The sequence below is a fragment of the Arachis hypogaea genome, chromosome 7 (genome assembly GCF_003086295.3).
Source record: "Arachis hypogaea cultivar Tifrunner chromosome 7, arahy.Tifrunner.gnm2.J5K5, whole genome shotgun sequence".
Lineage (NCBI taxonomy): Eukaryota > Viridiplantae > Streptophyta > Magnoliopsida > Fabales > Fabaceae > Arachis > Arachis hypogaea.
This window is the reverse complement of record NC_092042.1, coordinates 37,035,582-37,055,161: the sequence shown is the minus strand read 5'-3', so window position 1 is coordinate 37,055,161 and position 19,580 is coordinate 37,035,582. Positions and strand designations below refer to the sequence as shown.

Below are 19,580 nucleotides of genomic sequence, written 5' to 3'. Positions count from 1 at the left end.
CTATTCAAAATAATAATTATCCGATTAATCATCATCATACTGGTTTATTTGTTTAAGAAAAAAGAAAGCAAAGAGCCGAGGGAGAGAAAGAGAACCGTAACCCCTCCATGAACTTCCAGCTTCAATTTCTTGAGTTTCATAATTCTAATAAAAAATCTAATTCGATTAAAGTATTTATATCTTTCTCCTCTTCATGTTAACATCACTTTTGTTTGGGAAAAATCAACAATGGTGCCGTTGATCTTCCATGCATAGTTTGACCAAGTGGGAGTCCCGAAGGTAAAGTAACTGATTTTGACTTTTTTTTATTTTTTATTCAAAAAGTTTTCTTGGTGTTTTAGTTTGGTATCTATCATAGTATCATACAAAGGTAAGATTTGGTATATTTTATTGTGATTTGAATGTGTTTATGTTTATTGAAATGGTGGCTGGTTGTGAAAGCTTCAAGTGATTATATGATTGTTTTGTGTAAAATTTTGATGTTTTATAGCTTGTAATTTCGGTCTTTTGGAAAGCTAAAAAGACCAAACTGATTTATGTCAAAAATAGGTGACTCTAAGTTTGAAACATAATGAAATTCATATGATTTGGTAGTTGAAAATTAGAATTGAACATTAAAAAAAATTCGTAATCGTAAAACTAAAAACAGACTTAAAAATCAAATAGAAAACTTGAAGAATTTTGGGAATGGGGTTCGCTCCTTTGGTAAAGTTATAATCATGGAAATAAAAATTTATTTTAGTGATGAAAATAGTAATTTAATAAAAATCGAAGTTAGTTTTGTAATTATGCAAGTTTATTTGGGGTATTTTGGATAATAATTAAGAAGTTTAAGAGTAAAATGAGTATTTTATAAAAGATACAAAGTTATTTTGATAATTATATTATATATAAGGATATTTTAGTAATTTATAAACTATGTTGGGATAAAAATATAAATGTTTTAAATGCCTCAGATATATAGAATAATTTATAAAAACTTAATAATAAAGCTTAAGTTAATAAGTTTTGAGTAATAAGATTATTTAAAGTTCAAGTTAATAAGTTTTTGGTAATAAAAAAAATACTATCCTTACTCCAATACTAAGATTATTATCTATGTATTTTTAAAATATTATATATTAGTAATTTGTATTATGACAGAATAGAAGAGTTAAATAAAACTTACTTAAAAGTTGTAGAAAATCGAACCTAAACTGAGAATCCTATGATTCACTTTTCATAAAACGTCTAGGGAGAGATGAAGGAAGATTGTGAAGACGATTTGTGGTATTAAAACAAGAAAAATAAAAGAATGATAAATAGAAAAGAAAAAAAAGAAGAAAGAAAAGGATTAAAGGGATATTTATCACATTAGATTAGATTTCTATCACAAGAGAGTAGAGAGTATAAACTAAAAGAATCTAATGAATCTCTATCCCAGGAGAGCAAAAACAAAAAAAGAAAAGAATATATTAATTAAAAAGATCTCTACCACAAGAGAGCAGAGAGTAAAGACTAAAAGATTCTAACGAACTTCTGCCACAAGTGAGCAGAATAAAAAAAATGTATTAATTAAAGAGATCTCTGTCACAAGTGTAATACTTCCGATTTTTGAAAATAAAATAGTAAGTTATTTATAATTTATAATATTTGTTGATAATTTTATTTAAAGAAAATTATTTTTCTTAAAAGTAATTAAATTAAATTTTAAGATACTTTGGGTTTAAAATACATTAGGATTTATAAAATCTTCTAAATAATTCAATATTTTCATATTAGGGATTTAACGTTTTAGTAATCGAAAATAATGAGAGTTTTATACAATTTAAATGGAATAATTGAGAGTTTTGATTAATTTTATGAACTAAAATAAAATTATTTATTTATCTCTAATTTTAAATTAAAATACTTAATGAAAAATAATTTGTAAATTTAAAAAAATAATTAGTATTTTTAAAGTTAATTGTATTAGGTTAAATTTAGTTTTTAATTAATACTCTACCCAAACCCTAATTTTACCTAATCTTAACTCCCCTACTACCTAAACCTAGCCACCACTGACACCTACTAGCCCCTTACCCTCACCAACGGATACACACATACACAGAAGAGAGAAGAAAGAAAAAAGAAGAAAGTGAGAAACGGAAGAAGGGGGAAGGAGAGAGAAAGCGCCATTTAGACAGAGGGAGAGAGCCGCCGTTGGGGAGCGTTGCCACTGCTAAGGCCGTAACCGAGGATCCCGTGCGAGAGAGAAGGATATGCGAGCCAGAGGCCGCAAGGAAGGAGTCGTCACTGTCGCGTTGTGTCACCGCCCGCAGAGCCCATTGTCGTCGCCGTTTCGTTGCGATCGTTGAAGTCTATCACTGTCGCCGTCGTTGATATAAATTCACAAAGAAAGAGGGAGTCCGCGAAGAAGGAGAAGACATGACAGTGGTAGGTGGTCACAGCGATGCCGCCGCTGCCGTTGCTCCCTCGCCGTCGTCGCTGTTTGGGTAGTCACACTGTAGGGAGCCGTAGCTGTCAGCGCTGCTGTCGGAGCTGCTACTCCATTCCGTCATTCTTTCTTGTTACAGTAAGTTGTTCCCGCATCGAAACTCTTGTTATTGTTGTTGTTGTTCTGGTTATCTGTTCTTAGGGATTTTGAGATGCAGATGTCGTAGGGTTAATTGGTGCACGAAATTGTGATCTCAATGGCGCCAACAACTTGGTATGCATAATTGTAATCTCAACTCTTTTTCACAACTTCGCACAACTAACCAGCAAGTGCACTGGGTCGTCCAAGTAATAAACCTTACGTGAGTAAGGGTCGATCCCACGGAGATTGTCAGCTTGAAGCAAGCTATGGTCATCTTGTAAATCTCAGTTAGACAGATTCAAATGGTTATAGAATTTTGATAATTAAAAGATAAATAAACATAAAATAAAGATAGAGATACTTATGTAATTCATTGGTGGAAATTTCAGATAAGCGTATGGAAATGCGTTGTTCCTTCTGAATCTCTGCTATCCTTTTGCCTTCATCCAATCCTTCATACTCCTTTCTATGGCAAGCTGTATGTTGGGTTTTACCGTTGTCAATGGCTACTTCCCGTCCTCTCAGTGAAAATGGTCCTCTACGGTTTCTGTACGGCTAATCAACTGTCGGATTTCTCGTCTCGGATTAAAAATATCATGCACAGATATCGTATGGCTAATCAGCTGTTGGTTCTCGATCCTGTAGGAATAGGATTTACTATCCTTTTGCGTTTGTCACCATGCCCTACAGTCGCGATTTTGAAGCTCGTCACAGTCATCCCATCCCAGATCCTACTCGGAATACCACAGACAAGGTTTAAACTTTCTGGATATCAAGAATGCTGCCAATTGATTCTAGCCTATACCACAAAGGTTCTAATCTCAGATTCAGATGCCCCATTGTCATAGGGGAGTCGATGTGAATCGTTGATTAGAAACACAAGAGATATACCTTCAAGCTTGTTTTCATGTAGAACGGAAATGGTTGTCAATCACGCGTTCATAAGTGAGAATGGTGATGAGTGTCACATAATCATCACATTCATCATATTCTTGTGTGCGAATTGATATCTTAGAATAAGAATAAGCATGAATTGAATAGAAGAACAACAGTACTTTGCATTAATACTCGAAGAACAGCAAAGCTCCACACCTTAATCTATGGTGTGTAGAAACTCCACCGTTGAAAATACATAAGTACAAGGTTTAGGCATGGCCGAATGGCCAGCCTCCCCAAATGGCATATGAATTCGAAAATATGGAAAAAGATCTGATCCCAAGATCAAGGATGATCAAAAGATGTGAGTACAATAGTAAAAAGTTATATTTATACTAAACTAGTTACTAGAGTTACAGAAATAAGTAAATGATGCAGAAATCTACTTCCAGGCCCACTTGGTGTGTGCTTGGGCTAAGCATTAAAGCTTTCACATGTAGAGAACTTCTTTGGAGTTAAACGCCAGTTTATAACTTGTTTCTGGCGTTTAATGCCAGAATAGGGCAGAAAGCTGGCATTGAACGCCAGTTTGCGTCGTCTAAACTCTGGCAAAGTATGGACTATTACATATTGCTGGAAAGTCCTGGATGTCTACTTTCCAACGCAATTGAGAGCGCACCAATTGGACTTCTGTAGCTCCAAAAATTCCATTTCGAGTGCAGGGAGGTTAGAATCCAACAGCATCAGCAGTCCTTTTTCATCTTAAAACCTTACGCGAGTAAGGGTCGATCCCACGGAGATTGGTGGTATGAAGCAAGCTATGGTCACCTTGTAGATCTCAGTCAGGCAGACTCAAATGGGTATAGTGATAAACGCATAAAACACAAAGATAAAGATAGAGGTACTTATGTATATCATTGGTAGGAACTTCAGATAAGCGCATGAAGATGCCTTCCCTTCCGTCTCTCTGCTTTCCTACTGCCTTCATCCAATCCTTCTTCCTCCTTTCCATGGCAAGCTCGTGTAGGGTTTCACTGTTGTCAGCAGCTACCTCCCATCCTCGCAGTGAAAGCTAATGCACACACTCTGTCACAGTGCTGCCAATCACCGGTGTGGTTCCCTCCCCTACCGGAATAGAATCCAGTGATTCTTTTGCGTCTGTCACTAACGCCCAGTAGGTTACAGGTTTGAAGCACGTCACAGTCATTCAGTCATTGAATCCTACTCAGAATACCACAGACAAGGTTAGACCTTCCGGATTCTCTTGAATGCTGCCATCAATTCTTGCCTATACCACGAAGACTCTGACCTCACGGAATGGCTGGCTCGTTTGTCAGGCGAGCACTCGGTTGTCAGGCGATCAACCATGCATCGTGCAATCAGGAATCCAAGAGATATTCACCAAGCCTCAAATGCTTGTAGAACAAGAGTGGTTGTCAGTCACTTTGTTCATGGGTGAGAATGGTGATGGGCGTCAATCATCACCTCCATCAAGTTGAAGAACAAGTGATATCTTGGAATAAGAACAAGCGGAATTGAATGGAAGAACAATAGTAATTGCATTAATACTCGAGGTACAGCGGAGCTCCACACCTTAATCTATGGTGTGTAGAAACTCCACCGTTGAAAATACATAAGCATAAGGTCTAGGCATGGCCGAATGGCCAGCCTCCCAATGATCTAAGAACTAAAAATGTCCAAAGATGATAAATACCATAGCAAAAGGTCCTACTTATAGAAACTAGTAGCCTAAGGTGTACAAAGATGAGTAAATGACATAAAAATCCACTTCCGGGCCCACTTGGTGTGTGCTTGGGCTGAGCAATGAAGCATTTTCGTGTAGAGACTCTTCTTGGAGTTAAACGCCTGCTTTTATGCCAGTTTGGGCGTTTAACTCCCATTTAGGTGCCAGTTCCGGCGTTTAACGCTGGAATTTCTGTAGGTGACTTTGAACGCCGGTTTGGGCCATCAAATCTTGGGCAAAGTATGGACTATCATATATTGCTGGAAAGCCCAGGATGTCTACTTTCCAACGCCGTTGAGAGCGCGCCAATTGGGCTTCTGTAGCTCCAGAAAATCCACTTCGAGTGCAGGGAGGTCAGAATCCAACAGCATCTGCAGTCCTTTTCAGTCTCTGAATCAGATTTTTGCTCAGAACCTTCGATTTCAGCCAGAAAATACCTGAAATCACAGAAAAACACACAAACTCATAGTAAAGTCCAGAAAAGTGAATTTTAACTAAAAACTAATAAAAAATATACTAAAAACTCAACTCAAACTACTAAAAACATACTAAAAATAATGCCAAAAAGCGTACATATTATCCGCTCATCACAACACCAAACTTAAATTGTTGCTTGTCCCCAAGCAACTGAAAATCAAATAAGATGAAAAGAAGAGAATATACTATAGACTCCAAATTATCAATGAAACTAAGCTCCAAATTAGATGAGCGGGACTAGTAGCTTTTTGCCTCCGAACAGTTTTGGCATCTCACTTTATCCTTTGAAATTCAGAATGATTGGCTTCTTTAGGAACTCGGAATCTAGATAGTGTCATTGATTCTCCTAGTTAAGTATGATGATTCTTGAACATAGCTACTTATTGAGTCTTGGCTGTGGCCCAAAGCACTCTGTCTTCCAGTATTACCACCGGATACATACATGCCACAGACACATAATTGGGTGAACCTTTTCAGATTGTGACTCAGCTTTGCTAAAGTCCCCAATTAGAGGTGTCCAGGGTTCTTAAGCACACTCTTATTGCCTTGGATCACAACTTTATTTCTTTCTTTTCTTTTTCTCCCCTTTTTTTTCGTTTTTCTCCTTCTCTCTTCTTTTCTCTTTTTTTTTCACTGCTTTTTCTTGCTTCAAGAATCATTTTTATGATTTTTCAGATCCTCAGTAACATGTCTCCTTTTTCATCATTCTTTCAAGAGCCAACAATTTTAACATTCATGAACCACAAATTCAAAAGACATATGCACTGTTTAAGCATACATTCAGAAAACAAAAAGTATTGTCACCACATCAATCTAATTAAGCTAGTTTTAAAGATGAATTTGAAATCCTGTACTTCTTGTTCTTTTGTGATAAAAACAGTTTTCATTTAAGAAAGGTGATGGATTCATATAACTTTTTGGCATAGACACTAAGACACTAATGATCACAAGACACAAACATGGATAAACATAAGCATAAAATTCGAAAAACAGAAGAATAAATAACAAGGAAATCAAGGAACGGGTCCACCTTAGTGATGGCGGCTCTTTCTTGCTCTTGAAGATCCTATGGAGTGCTTGAGCTTCTCAATGTCTCTTCCTTGTCTTTGTTGCTCCTCCCTCATGATTCTTTGATCTTCTCTAATCTCATGAAGGATGATGGAGTGTTCCTGATGCTCCACCCTTAGTTGTCCCATGTTGGAACTCAATTCTCCTAGGGAGGTGTTTAGTTGCTCCCAATAGTCTTGTGGAGGAAAGTGCATCCCTTGAGATGAATCTCTCCATCTCCCATGACTCGAAGGTGAAAGCTTTTGCCTTCCCTTTCCTCTTTCTAGAGGTTTCTCCGGCCTTGGATGCCATAAATGGTTATGGAAAAACAAAAAGCAATGCTTTTACCACACCAAACTTAAAAGGTTTGCTCGTCCTCGAGCAAAAGAAGAAAGAAGAGAGTAGAAGAAGAAGAAATGGAGGAGAGGGAGAGTGGTAGAGGTGATTGGGGAATGGGTGAAGAAGAAGAGAGTGTGGTAGGGTTTGGTGGGGATCCTGTGGGGTCCACAGATCCTTAGGTGTCAAGGAAAAGTCATCCCTGCACCAAATGGCATTCAAAAACACGTTTTGAGCCAATTCTGGCGTTAAACGCCGGGCTGGTGCCCCTTTCTGGCGTTTAACGCCAGGTTCTTCCCCTTTCCTGGCGTTTAACGCCAGTCTGGTGCCCCTTTCTGGCGTTAAACGCCCAGAATGGTGCCAGACTGGGCGTTAAACGCCCAACTGCTAGCCTCACTGGCGTTTAAACGCCAGTGAGTTCTTCCTCCAGGGTGTGCTGTTTTTCTTCCTGTTTTTCATTCTGTTTTTGCTTTTTTCATTGATTTTGTGACTCCTTATGATCATCAACCTACAAAAAAGATAAAATAACAAAAGAAAATAATTAAGTATAGAACATTGGGTTGCCTCCCAACAAGCGCTTCTTTATTGTCACTAGCTTGACAGAGGACTCTCATGGAGCCTCAGAAATGCTCAGAACCGTGTTGGAACCTCCCAACACCAAACTTAGAGTTTGAGTGTGGGGGTTCAACACCAAACTTAGAGTTTGGTTGTGGCCTCCCAACACCAAACTTAGAGTTTGACTGTGGGGGCTCTGTTTGGCTCTGTTTGAGAGAAGCTCTTCATGCTTCCTCTCCATGATGATAGAGGGATATCCTTGAGCCTTAAACACAAAGGATTCTTCATTCACGAGAATGAACAGTTCACCTCTATCAACATCAATCACAGCCTTTGCTGTGGCTAGGAAGGGTCTGCCAAGGATGATGGATTCATCCATGCACTTCCCAGTCTCTAGGACTATGAAATCAGTAGGGATGTAATGGTCTTCAATTTTCACCAAAACATTCTCTACAAGTCCATAAGCTTGTTTTTTTGAATTGTCTGCCATCTCTAGTGAGATTCTTGCAGCTTGTACCTCAAAGATCCCTAGCTTCTCCATTACAGAGAGAGGCATGAGGTTTACACTTGACCCTAAGTCACACAGAGCCTTCTTGAAGGTCATGGTGCCTATGGTACAAGGTATGGAAAATTTCCCAGGATCTTGTCTCTTTTGAGGTAATTTCTGCCTAGACAAGTCATCCAGTTCTTTGGTGAGCAAGGGGGGTTCATCCTCCCAAGTCTCATTTCCAAATAACTTGTCATTTAGCTTCATGATTGCTCCAAGGTATTTAGCAACTTGCTCTTCAGTGACATACTCATCCTCTTCAGAGGAAGAATACTCGTCAGAGCTTATGAATGGCAGAAGTAATTCCAATGGAATCTCTATGGTCTCATTTTGAGCCTCAGATTCCCATGGTTCCTCATTAGGGAACTCAGTGGAGGTCAGTGCACGCCCATTGAGGCCTTCCTCAGTGGCGTTCACTTGCTCTCCTTCCTCTCCAAATTCGGCCATGTTTATGGCTTTGCACTCTCCTTTTGGATTTTCTTCTGTATTGCTTGGGAGAGTACTTGGAGGGAGTTCAGTGATTTTCTTACTCAGCTGTCCCACTTGTGCCTCCAAATTTCTAATGGAGGACCTTGTTTCATTCATGAAACTTTGAGTGGTTTTAATTAGATCAGAGACCATGGTTGCTAAGTCAGAGGGGTTCTGCTTAGAGTTCTCTGTCTGTTGCTGAGAAGATGATGGAAAAGGCTTGCCATTGCTAAACCTGTTTCTTCCACCATTATTGTTGAAACCTTGTTGAGGTCTCTCTTGATTCTTCCATGAGAGATTTGGGTGATTTCTCCATGAAGAATTATAGGTGTTTCCATAGGGTTCTCCTAGGTAATTCACCTCTTCCATTGAAGGGTTCTCAGGATCATAAGCTTCTTCTTCAGATGAAGCATCCTTAGTACTGCTTGGTGCATTTTGCATTCCAGACAGACTTTGAGAAATTAAATTGACTTGTTGAGTCAATATTTTATTCTGAGCCAATATGGCATTCAGAGTATCAATCTCAAGAACTCCTTTCTTCTGACTAGTCCCATTGTTCACAGGATTTCTTTCAGAAGTATACATGAATTGGTTATTTGCAACCATTTCAATTAGCTCTTGAGCCTCTGTAGGCGTCTTCTTCAGATGAAGAGATCCTCCAGCAGAGCTATCCAAGGACATCTTGGATAGTTCAGAGAGACCATCATAGAAAATACCTATGATGCTCCATTCAGAAAGCATGTCAGAAGGACATTTTCTGATCAATTGTTTGTATCTTTCCCAAGCTTCATAGAGGGATTCTCCATCCTTCTGTCTGAAGGTTTGGACTTCCACTCTAAGCTTACTCAATTTTTGAGGTGGAAAGAACTTTGCCAAGAAGGCGTTGACTAGCTTTTCCCAAGAGTCCAGGCTTTCTTTAGGTTGTGAGTCCAACCATGTCCTAGCTCTGTCTCTTACAGCAAAAGGGAATAGCATCAGTCTATAGACCTCAGGGTCTACCCCATTAGTCTTGACTGTGTCACAGATTTGCAAGAATTCAGCTAAGAACTGATGAGGATCTTCCATTGGAAGTCCATGGAACTTGCAATTCTGTTGCATTAGAGAAACTAATTGAGGCTTAAGCTCAAAGTTGTTTGCTCCAATGGCAGGGATAGAGATGCTTCTCCCATAGAAGTCGGGAGTAGGTGCAGTAAAGTCACCCAGCACCTTCCTTGCATTGTTGGCATTGTTGTTGTTTTCGGCTGCCATGTGTTCTTCTTCCTTGAAGAATTCGGTCAGGTCCTCTAAAGAGAGTTGTGCTTTGGCTTCTCTTAGTTTTCGCTTCAAGGTCCTTTCAGGTTCAGGGTCAGCTTCAACAAGAATGCCTTTGTCTTTGTTCCTGCTCATATGAAAGAGAAGAGAACAAGAAAATATGGAATCCTCTATGTCACAGTATAGAGATTCCTTGAGGTGTCAGAGGAAGAAAAATGGAAGACAGAGGTAGAAAATTCGAACTTATCAAAGAAGATGGAGTTCGAATTTTGCATTAAGGAATAGTGTTAGTCCATAAACAGAAGGATATGAGAAGAAGGGAAGTAATTTTCGAAAATTAAGTAAAAGATTTTGAAAAATTTTTGAAAAACACTAATTGATTTTCGAAAATAAGAGTGGGAAAGAAATCAAGTGATTTTTGAAAAAGATTTTGAAATTAGAAGTTAAAAAGATTTGATTGAAAACTATTTTGAAAAAGATGTGATTAAGAAGATATGATTGGTTTAAAAAAAATGTGATTGAGAAAATATGATTTGAAAACAATTTTAAAAGATATGATTTGAAAACAATTTGAAAAGATATGATTTTAAAAATTAATGACTTGCCTAACAAGAAAAGATATGATTCAAACATAAAACCTTCCTCAACAGAAAAGGCAAAAAATGTTCAATCAAATCATTAATTGTTAGTAAGTATCTTTGAAAAAGGAAAGAAATTGATTTTGAAAACATTTGATTGAAAAGATATGATTTGAAAAAGATTTGATTTTGAAAAACTTTGAAAACTTGAAAAAAAATTGATTTTGAAAACAAAATCTTCCCCCTTTGCCATCCTGGCGTTAAACGCCCAGAATGTGCACATTCTGGCGTTTAACGCCCAAACTACTACCTTTTTGGGCGTTAAACGCCCAGCCAGGCACCCTGGCTGGCGTTTAAACGCCAGTCTATCTTCTTCACTGGGCATTTTTGAATGCCCAGCTTTTTCTGTGTGATTCCTCTGCAGTATGTTCTGAATCTTCAATTCTCTGTATTATTGACTTGAAAAGACACAAATTAAAAATATTTTTGGATTTTTAATAATAAAAATGCAACTAAAATCAAATAACAATGCATGCAAGACACCAAACTTAGCAGTTTGCATACTACTGACACTAATGAGAATGCATATGAGACACATAAACACTCAAGTCAAGAGAATTCAAAGATCAAAACAAGGAAATCATCAAGAACAACTTGAAGATTAATGAAGACACATGCATGAATGCAATAAGAACAGAAACATGCAATTGATACTAAACTTAAGTTGAGACTCCAGACTCAAACAAGACATATTTTTGGATTTTATGATTTTGTAATTTTTTTTGTGCTTTTTCGAAAATTAAGTGTAAAAGAAAAATAAAGGTATCAAAATTCTTAATGAGAATTCCAGGAATCATGCAATGTTAGTCTAAAGCTTTAGTCTAAAGAAATTAGACATGGCCGGCCAAGCTTCAGCAGGACATTGCATTCAAGAGCTAAATTGATGAGGATCAATCAGCTTTGGTGATGATAAGAACATCACCTTGAAACACTAGAATTCATTCTTAAGAACTCTGAAGAAAAATACCTAATCTAAGCAACAAGATGAACCGTCAGTTGTCCATACACAAGAACAATCCCGGGCAATAACACCAAAAACTTGATGTTGTTGCCGGATCTTGGCACTGATGTTACCAAAGCTTGCTCAAAACTTGAACAATCCCCGGCAACGGCGCCAAAAACTTGGTGGGCGAAATTGTGAACAATACTTTTTCACAACTCTCATAATCCCCGGTAATGGCTCCAAAAACGTGGTAGCTCAATACCATGGCATTACACAACTTCGCACAACTAACCAGCAAGTGCACTGGGTCGTCCAAGTCATAAACCTTACGCGAGTAAGGGTCGATCCCACGGAGATTGGTGGTATGAAGCAAGCTATGGTCACCTTGTAGATCTCAGTCAGGCAGACTCAAATGGGTATAGTGATAAACGCATAAAACACAAAGATAAAGATAGAGGTACTTATGTATATCATTGGTAGGAACTTCAGATAAGCGCATGAAGATGCCTTCCCTTCCGTCTCTCTGTTTTCCTACTGCCTTCATCCAATCCTTCTTCCTCCTTTCCATGGCAAGCTCGTGTAGGGTTTCACTGTTGTCAGCAGCTACCTCCCATCCTCGCAGTGAAAGCTAATGCACACACTCTGTCACAGTGCTGCCAATCACCGGTGTGGTTCCCTCCCCTACCGGAATAGAATCCAGTGATTCTTTTGCGTCTGTCACTAACGCCCAGTAGGTTACAGGTTTGAAGCACGTCACAGTCATTCAGTCATTGAATCCTACTCAGAATACCACAGACAAGGTTAGACCTTCCGGATTCTCTTGAATGCTGCCATCAATTCTTGCCTATACCACGAAGACTCTGACCTCACGGAATGGCTGGCTCGTTTGTCAGGCGAGCACTCGGTTGTCAGGCGATCAACCATGCATCGTGCAATCAGGAATCCAAGAGATATTCACCAAGCCTCAAATGCTTGTAGAACAAGAGTGGTTTTCAGTCACTTTGTTCATGGGTGAGAATGGTGATGGGCGTCAATCATCACCTCCATCAAGTTGAAGAACAAGTGATATCTTGGAATAAGAACAAGCGGAATTGAATGGAAGAACAATAGTAATTGCATTAATACTCGAGGTACAGCGGAGCTCCACACCTTAATCTATGGTGTGTAGAAACTCCACCGTTGAAAATACATAAGCATAAGGTCTAGGCATGGCCGAATGGCCAGCCTCCCAATGATCTAAGAACTAAAAATGTCCAAAGATGATAAATACCATAGCAAAAGGTCCTACTTATAGAAACTAGTAGCCTAAGGTGTACAAAGATGAGTAAATGACATAAAAATCCACTTCCGGGCCCACTTGGTGTGTGCTTGGGCTGAGCAATGAAGCATTTTCGTGTAGAGACTCTTCTTGGAGTTAAACGCCTGCTTTTATGCCAGTTTGGGCGTTTAACTCCCATTTAGGTGCCAGTTCCGGCGTTTAACGCTAGAATTTCTGTAGGTGACTTTGAACGCCGGTTTGGGCCATCAAATCTTGGGCAAAGTATGGACTATCATATATTGCTGGAAAGCCCAGGATGTCTACTTTCCAACGCCGTTGAGAGCGCGCCAATTGGGCTTCTGTAGCTCCAGAAAATCCACTTCGAGTGCAGGGAGGTCAGAATCCAACAGCATCTGCAGTCCTTTTCAGTCTCTGAATCAGATTTTTGCTCAGAACCTTCGATTTCAACCAGAAAATACCTGAAATCACAGAAAAACACACAAACTCATAGTAAAGTCCAGAAAAGTGAATTTTAACTAAAAACTAATAAAAAATATACTAAAAACTCAACTCAAACTACTAAAAACATACTAAAAATAATGCCAAAAAGCGTACATATTATCCGCTCATCAGTTCGCTACCGAGCATGTTGGGTTTGGCTATACATATCCTCTTATGACAATTCTTAAAAATCCTCTACTGAGAACCAGTGAGGACGATGTTCTCACCCCTTACAGATTTCCCTTTTCAAGACGGATGAAGAGTTTAAGAAGTTTCTTTCGAGCATCGGCGGATTGTATTCTATATTATTGTATATACAGTTGTAGTTTTCCCTCGCCTTTATTATTATATTTGTAAAAGGGATAGGAGTTGTAATGATATGTAAATGATATATATATGTATGTATATTTGTAAGTTACTTGTATAAGAAGTTTTATATATATATATAAGGATAATGATTTGAATTGGGTTATATATGCATGTTTGATTGAAATAAAAGGTATTTCTGGGTTTTCAAAGAAAACAGCAATACGGTTTCGAATGAAATGCTCATATCTTATTATTAAATATATGAAAGTCGTCATAATATTCTCGCTATCAAAGTGGCACAGTTAGAAGCATGACATTCTAATAGTAAGAGTGCTACATTACATAAATATAAAATACAGCATCCCAAGGGCCAAACTTTGCTTGCACAGAACTCCAGACGCTCAGCAAGGTACCTCTCAACTTGCATTTGAAAAGCAACAATATATTTATGGAATGAGAATCGGGGGTTCCCAGCATGGTAATGATGCTAACATAGGTAGTATATAAGGTCACAGAAAAGTCAGAGGCAATCCTAAAACTCTGACACTTAAATTTAAATGTAAAGTAGTAAACTAGATCCGAAATTAGGTTACTTATCTAAGGTGTTCAGGTTCTAAGTTCTACTTTAACTTTACACTTTACTTTTTGCCTCTTCTAACCCTCCGAAACACCAATGGAACTACCCTCATCACGCCTCTGCCAAACAAAGGATCTCTCAGTTGCAAAGACATACAAATAGGCAAAGAAAACACAGATAGAAAGTTGTTACAACAAGTAGAACAAATAGCAGATAGCATGGCAAATCAATTAGGCAAACCAAATAATGCACACTCAAGCAAAACAGACAAATGCATATGATGTATGCCTGCCCTATGGTTGATGAGTCTCATTTGTCTGTTATATAGCCATACCTGCCATGTCCGGTAGCTAACCTTGGACAATTCCTTTATGTGCGTATCCCCAAGAGTCTATGCATATAATCTCAATCATTCAATTATCATCTCATTGGGGAAATTTCCGGGGAGTTAAAATTTTCGGCCACATCTTACAACGTAGGGTTAAAAGAATATCGAGTCTCAACCTGGAGCAAGTGGTGACAAGCCACTGCATCTACCCAGGGAAGCTCGTATCTTAGATAATAGAAGTGTAACAAGCCATATAATTCAATCTCAGTCAAGCATCATCAATACAAATTCTATTCATTTCATATTTTGTATTTCTACACTTCTCAAACATAAATCATCATTTCATAATTTTTCTTCACCATTAAGTTACTCCCCTCTCTAAGTTTATCCCTTTTCCTATGGTTATGAACTAAATTTGAAACTATAGAAAGTAATTATAGAGCTTTAGAAGCTAGAAACATGTTTAGATCACAAAAATATAACTTTTTTAAAATAGGGTAGTAATGCGTATACATGAGATGTGTACGTATGGTATTACATTCCGAATTTTTGAAAATTAAATAATGAATTAATTATGATTTATTATTTTATTTTAAAAATAATTAAATTAAATTTTATGATATTTTAAATTTAAATTTTATTAGAATTTTTAAATAATTTTTATTATAATAAAATAATTCAAAATAATAATAATAATAATAATAATAATAATAATAATAATAATAATAATAATAATTATTATTATTATTATTATTATTATTATTATTATTATTATTATTATTATTATTATCTTTGTTTCATTTAATTTATTTGGCCAAAGCCACTAAAGAAATGAAAAGTAAGAAATGAAAGAGGTAGCTTTTATATATATAACATTCACTTATTAAATATATATAAGCTTACTAATTATTCATCATTATCACTCCCGAATCATACAAAACAAAAGGGAAAAGAAAGTGTTAACGTGGCTTGTTATACATATGTCTAATAGTTACACATGTTCCTTTCATTAATAATCATGACACCTAATCATTTTTCATCATATTTATAATCACCATCTAATCTTCAGTTCGCTTTCTTGGAACAAGAACCAAAATTGAAAGAAAAGAAAACAAGAGTGACCGAAGGTGCGGGAGAGAACCATGAAACCCCTGAGCTTCCGACTCTCATTTCTTGCGATTTGTAATTTTAATAAAAATTTTAATTTGATAAAAATGTTTATATCTTTTTTTTATGTGTTAGTGTCATTTTTTGTTCGATAAAAATTGACAGTAACGTAATTTTTTCTTTTCTAAGAGTTCGGCCAATTAGAATTCTAAAAGGCATAGACGATTTTTGACGTTTTATAACAGCTCAATCAAAAAGTTTTTTCAGAATTTTTGTTGACTTTAATTTCGTATAGAGGTAAGAAGTTCGTTTTAAAATTATAAGTTTTTAATTCATAAATGCTCAAAAGTTTAATGAGTAATTACAAATAATTTATGATTGTCTAGGTTGGTTGAATGACGAATTTATGTTGGATTTGTAACTGTAAAAATAATTAAATTTAATGAATATGTGTTTAAATTTTTGAGTGTTTGAGAATGCTAAAGATTCTGATTTATAGCTGGTTGTAATGAGAGTTATCGAAACTGTATCTGTTAATAAATTATGTGTATCTTTTGGTAAAATGATGTAAGAATTAAGAATAGTGTATGGATGGAGATAAGTTAAGGAATGATGAAAGTGAAGGAGGCCGCGAGGATGGTGAAGTCTATTTTAAGGAGAGGTTCTCCCAAGTTCTTGTAAAATATACAAAAAAGTGATTTTATTTTGGAAACCTGATTTACAAGCTTATTTTGAAAATGACTCTATATTAGAAAAAGATTTGGTTTACATATTTACTCATAATTAAGAAAAGGGTTTTTGTATTAAAAATTTGACTTATTGAAAATGATCTTTGAGAATTGAAAATGGATTTACAATATTGAATTTGAGTTGTTCGAATTATCAAGAAGGGGTTTTTGAGAATTGAAGATGGTTTGGCAGAAACCCTTGAAGAGTGGTAAAACCCGAATTTTAGAGAAAATGCTGTAGAAATTTTTATAAAACTCTTAAGCTTGTTTAAAGCATTATTTAAAAGAAAATTTGATTTAAGAATCATATTAATTGATTTCGGTTTATTAAAAAATGTATAATATTTTAAGTTCAATCTATTAAGAAAAGATTTTGTTTTAACTTAGGAATTGAGTTCGGTTTATTAAGAAAGTAACTTTTATCTTGATTAAAAGCTAAAGAAGTTTGGGTATTGGTGGACGAAATTGTGATTTCTATCTTTTGAGCTTTAGCATATATTTACTCTTAGGGCACTGTTTATTCTCACAACTCCGTTCAACTAACCAGCAAGTGTACTGGGTCGTCCAAGTAATAAACCTTACGTGAGTAAGGGTCGAATCCACAGAGATTGTTGGTATGAAGCAAGCTATGGTCACCTTGTAAATCTCAGTTAGGGAGATTAAAGGGGAATTGTAATTATTGGAATAAAGAAATAAAAAGGAATAATAAAAGGGATAGATACTTATGCAGATTCATTGGTAGGAATTTCAGATAAGCGGATGGAGATGCTGTAGAGCCCAGGGACGCCTGCTCTCCTACTGCTTCTATTCAATCCTTCTTACTCCTTTCCATGGCAAGCTTTGTATAGGGGTTCACCATCAACTGTGGCTACTTTCATCCTCTCGGGGAAATATCCTGTGCGGCTGTCACTCGCACAGCTAACCAGTCTGGAGGCATCACCCATGGTTGATGGCTACATCCCATCCTCGCAGTGAAAACTAATGCTCACGCACTCTGTCACAGTACGGCTAATCACCGGTTGGTTCCCGCTCCTACTGGAATAGAATCCCTCTTTTGCGTCTATCACTAACGCCCAGCAGGTTAAAGTTTGAAGCACGTCACAGTCATTCATTACCGGAATCCTACTCGGAATACCACAGACAAGGTGAGACTTTCCGGATTCCCAGGATCCTACTCGGAATACCACAGACAAGGTGAGACTTTCCGGATCCTCATAAATGCCGCCATCTATCTAGCTTATACCACGAAGATTCTGTTGGGGAATCTAAGAGATATACATTCAAGCTCTGTTGCATGTAGAACGGAAGTGGTTGTCAATCACGTACATTCATAAGTGAGAATAATAATGAGGGTAATTGAACTCATTATATTCATCATGTTCTTGGGTACGAATGAATATCTTGGAATAAGAATAAGATAGAAACCGAATAAGAGAAAATAGAATTTCATTAATACTTGAGGTACAGCAGAGCTCCACACCCTTAATCTATGGTGTGCAGAAACTCCACCGTTGAAAATACATAAGCAAAGAGTTCAGGCATGGCCGAATGGCCAGCCCTCTCTAACGTGATCACAGGATTCAAAATACAATCCAGGATGTCTAATACAATAGATAAATGTCCTATATATACTAGACTAGCTACTAGGGTTTACATGAGTAAGTAATTGATGCATAAATCCACTTCCGGGGCCCACTTGGTGTATGCTTGGGCTGAGCTTTGATCATTCCACGAGCTAAGGCATTTCTTGGCGTTAAACTTTGAGTTATGACGTGTTTTGGGCGTTTAACTCCGGATCATGACGTTTTTCTGGCGTTTAACTCCAGACAACAGCGTGTACTTGGCGTTTAACGCCAAGTTACGTCGTCATTCTTCGAATAAAGTATGGACTATTATATATTTCTGGAAAGCCCTAGATGTCTACTTTCCAACGCCGTTGAGAGCGCGCCAATTGGAGTTCTGTAGCTCCAGAAAATCCATTTCGAGTGCAGGGAGGTCAGAATCCAACAGCATCAGCAGTCCTTTTGTCAGCCTTCTTCAGAGTTTTGCTCAAATCCCTCAATTTCAGTCAGAATTTACCTGAAATCACAGAAAAACACACAAACTCATAGTAAAGTCCAAAAATGTGAATTTAACATAAAAACTAATGAAAACATCCCTAAAAGTAGCTCAAACTTACTAAAAACTATATGAAAACAATGCCAAAAAGCGTATAAATTATCCGCTCATCACAACACCAAACTTAAATTGTTGCTTGTCCCCAAGCAACTGAAAATCAAATAGGATAAAAAGAAGAGAATATACTATAAAGTCCAAAATATCAATGAATATTAATTTAATTAGATGAGCGGGACTTGTAGCTTTTTGCTTCTGAACAGTTTTGGCATCTCACTTTTTCCTTTGTAGTTCAGAGTGATTGGTGTCTCTAGGAACTTAGAATTTCAGATAGTGTTATTGACTTTCCTAGTTAGGCATGTTGATTCTTGAACACAGCTACTTTATGAGTCTTGGTTGTGGCCCTAAGCACTTTGTCTTCCAGTATTACCACCGGATACACAAATGCCACAGACACATAACTGGGTGAACCTTTTCAGATTGTGACTCAGCTTTGCTAAAGTCCCCAGTTAGTGGTGTCCAGAGCTCTTAAGCACACTCTTTAGCTTTGGATCACGACTTTAACCATTCAGTCTCAAGCTTTTCACTTGGACCTTCATGACACAAGCACATGGTTAGGGACAGCTTGATTTAGCCGCTTAGGCCTGGATTTTAATCTCCTTGGGCCTTCCTATCCATTAATGCTCAAAGCCTTGGATCCTTGCTTTAAAATTTTCGCCACTTTTTTTTTCACTGCTTTTTCTTGCTTCAAGAATCAATTTCATGATGTTTTTCAGATCATCAATAACATTTCTCTTTGTTCATCATTCTTTCAAGCACCAACAATTTTAACACTCATAAACAACAAGATCAAAAATATGCACTGTTCATTCATTCATTCAGAAAACAAAAATTATTGCCACCACATCAATATAATTAAATTAAATTCACTAATAAATTCGAAAATTATGTACTTCTTGTTCTTTTGAATTAAAACATTTTTCTTTTAAGAGAGGTGAAAGACTAATGGATTTTATTCATAGCTTTAAGGCATGGTTACACACTAATGATCATGAAGTAGAGACACAAAAACATAGATAAACACAATATTTAAAAACCGAAAACAGAAAGAAAATAAAGAACAACGAATGAATCCACCTCTAGTGGCGTCTTCTTCTTGAAGGACCAATGATGTTCTTCAACTCTTCTATGTCCCTTCCTTGCCTTTGTTGCTCCTCC

The 19,580-nt window shown here is 37.0% G+C and overlaps 1 non-coding gene across 1 annotated transcript; it reads left to right on the top strand.

Annotated features, from left to right (window-relative positions):
• The first annotated feature begins 9,342 nt into the window (after positions 1–9,342).
• LOC112704398 (small nucleolar RNA R71) lies at positions 9,343–9,450 on the top strand. The gene has a single exon (XR_003155024.1). It is a non-coding gene; the product is annotated as a small nucleolar RNA R71 (small nucleolar RNA).
• Positions 9,451–19,580: the final 10,130 nt, after the last annotated feature.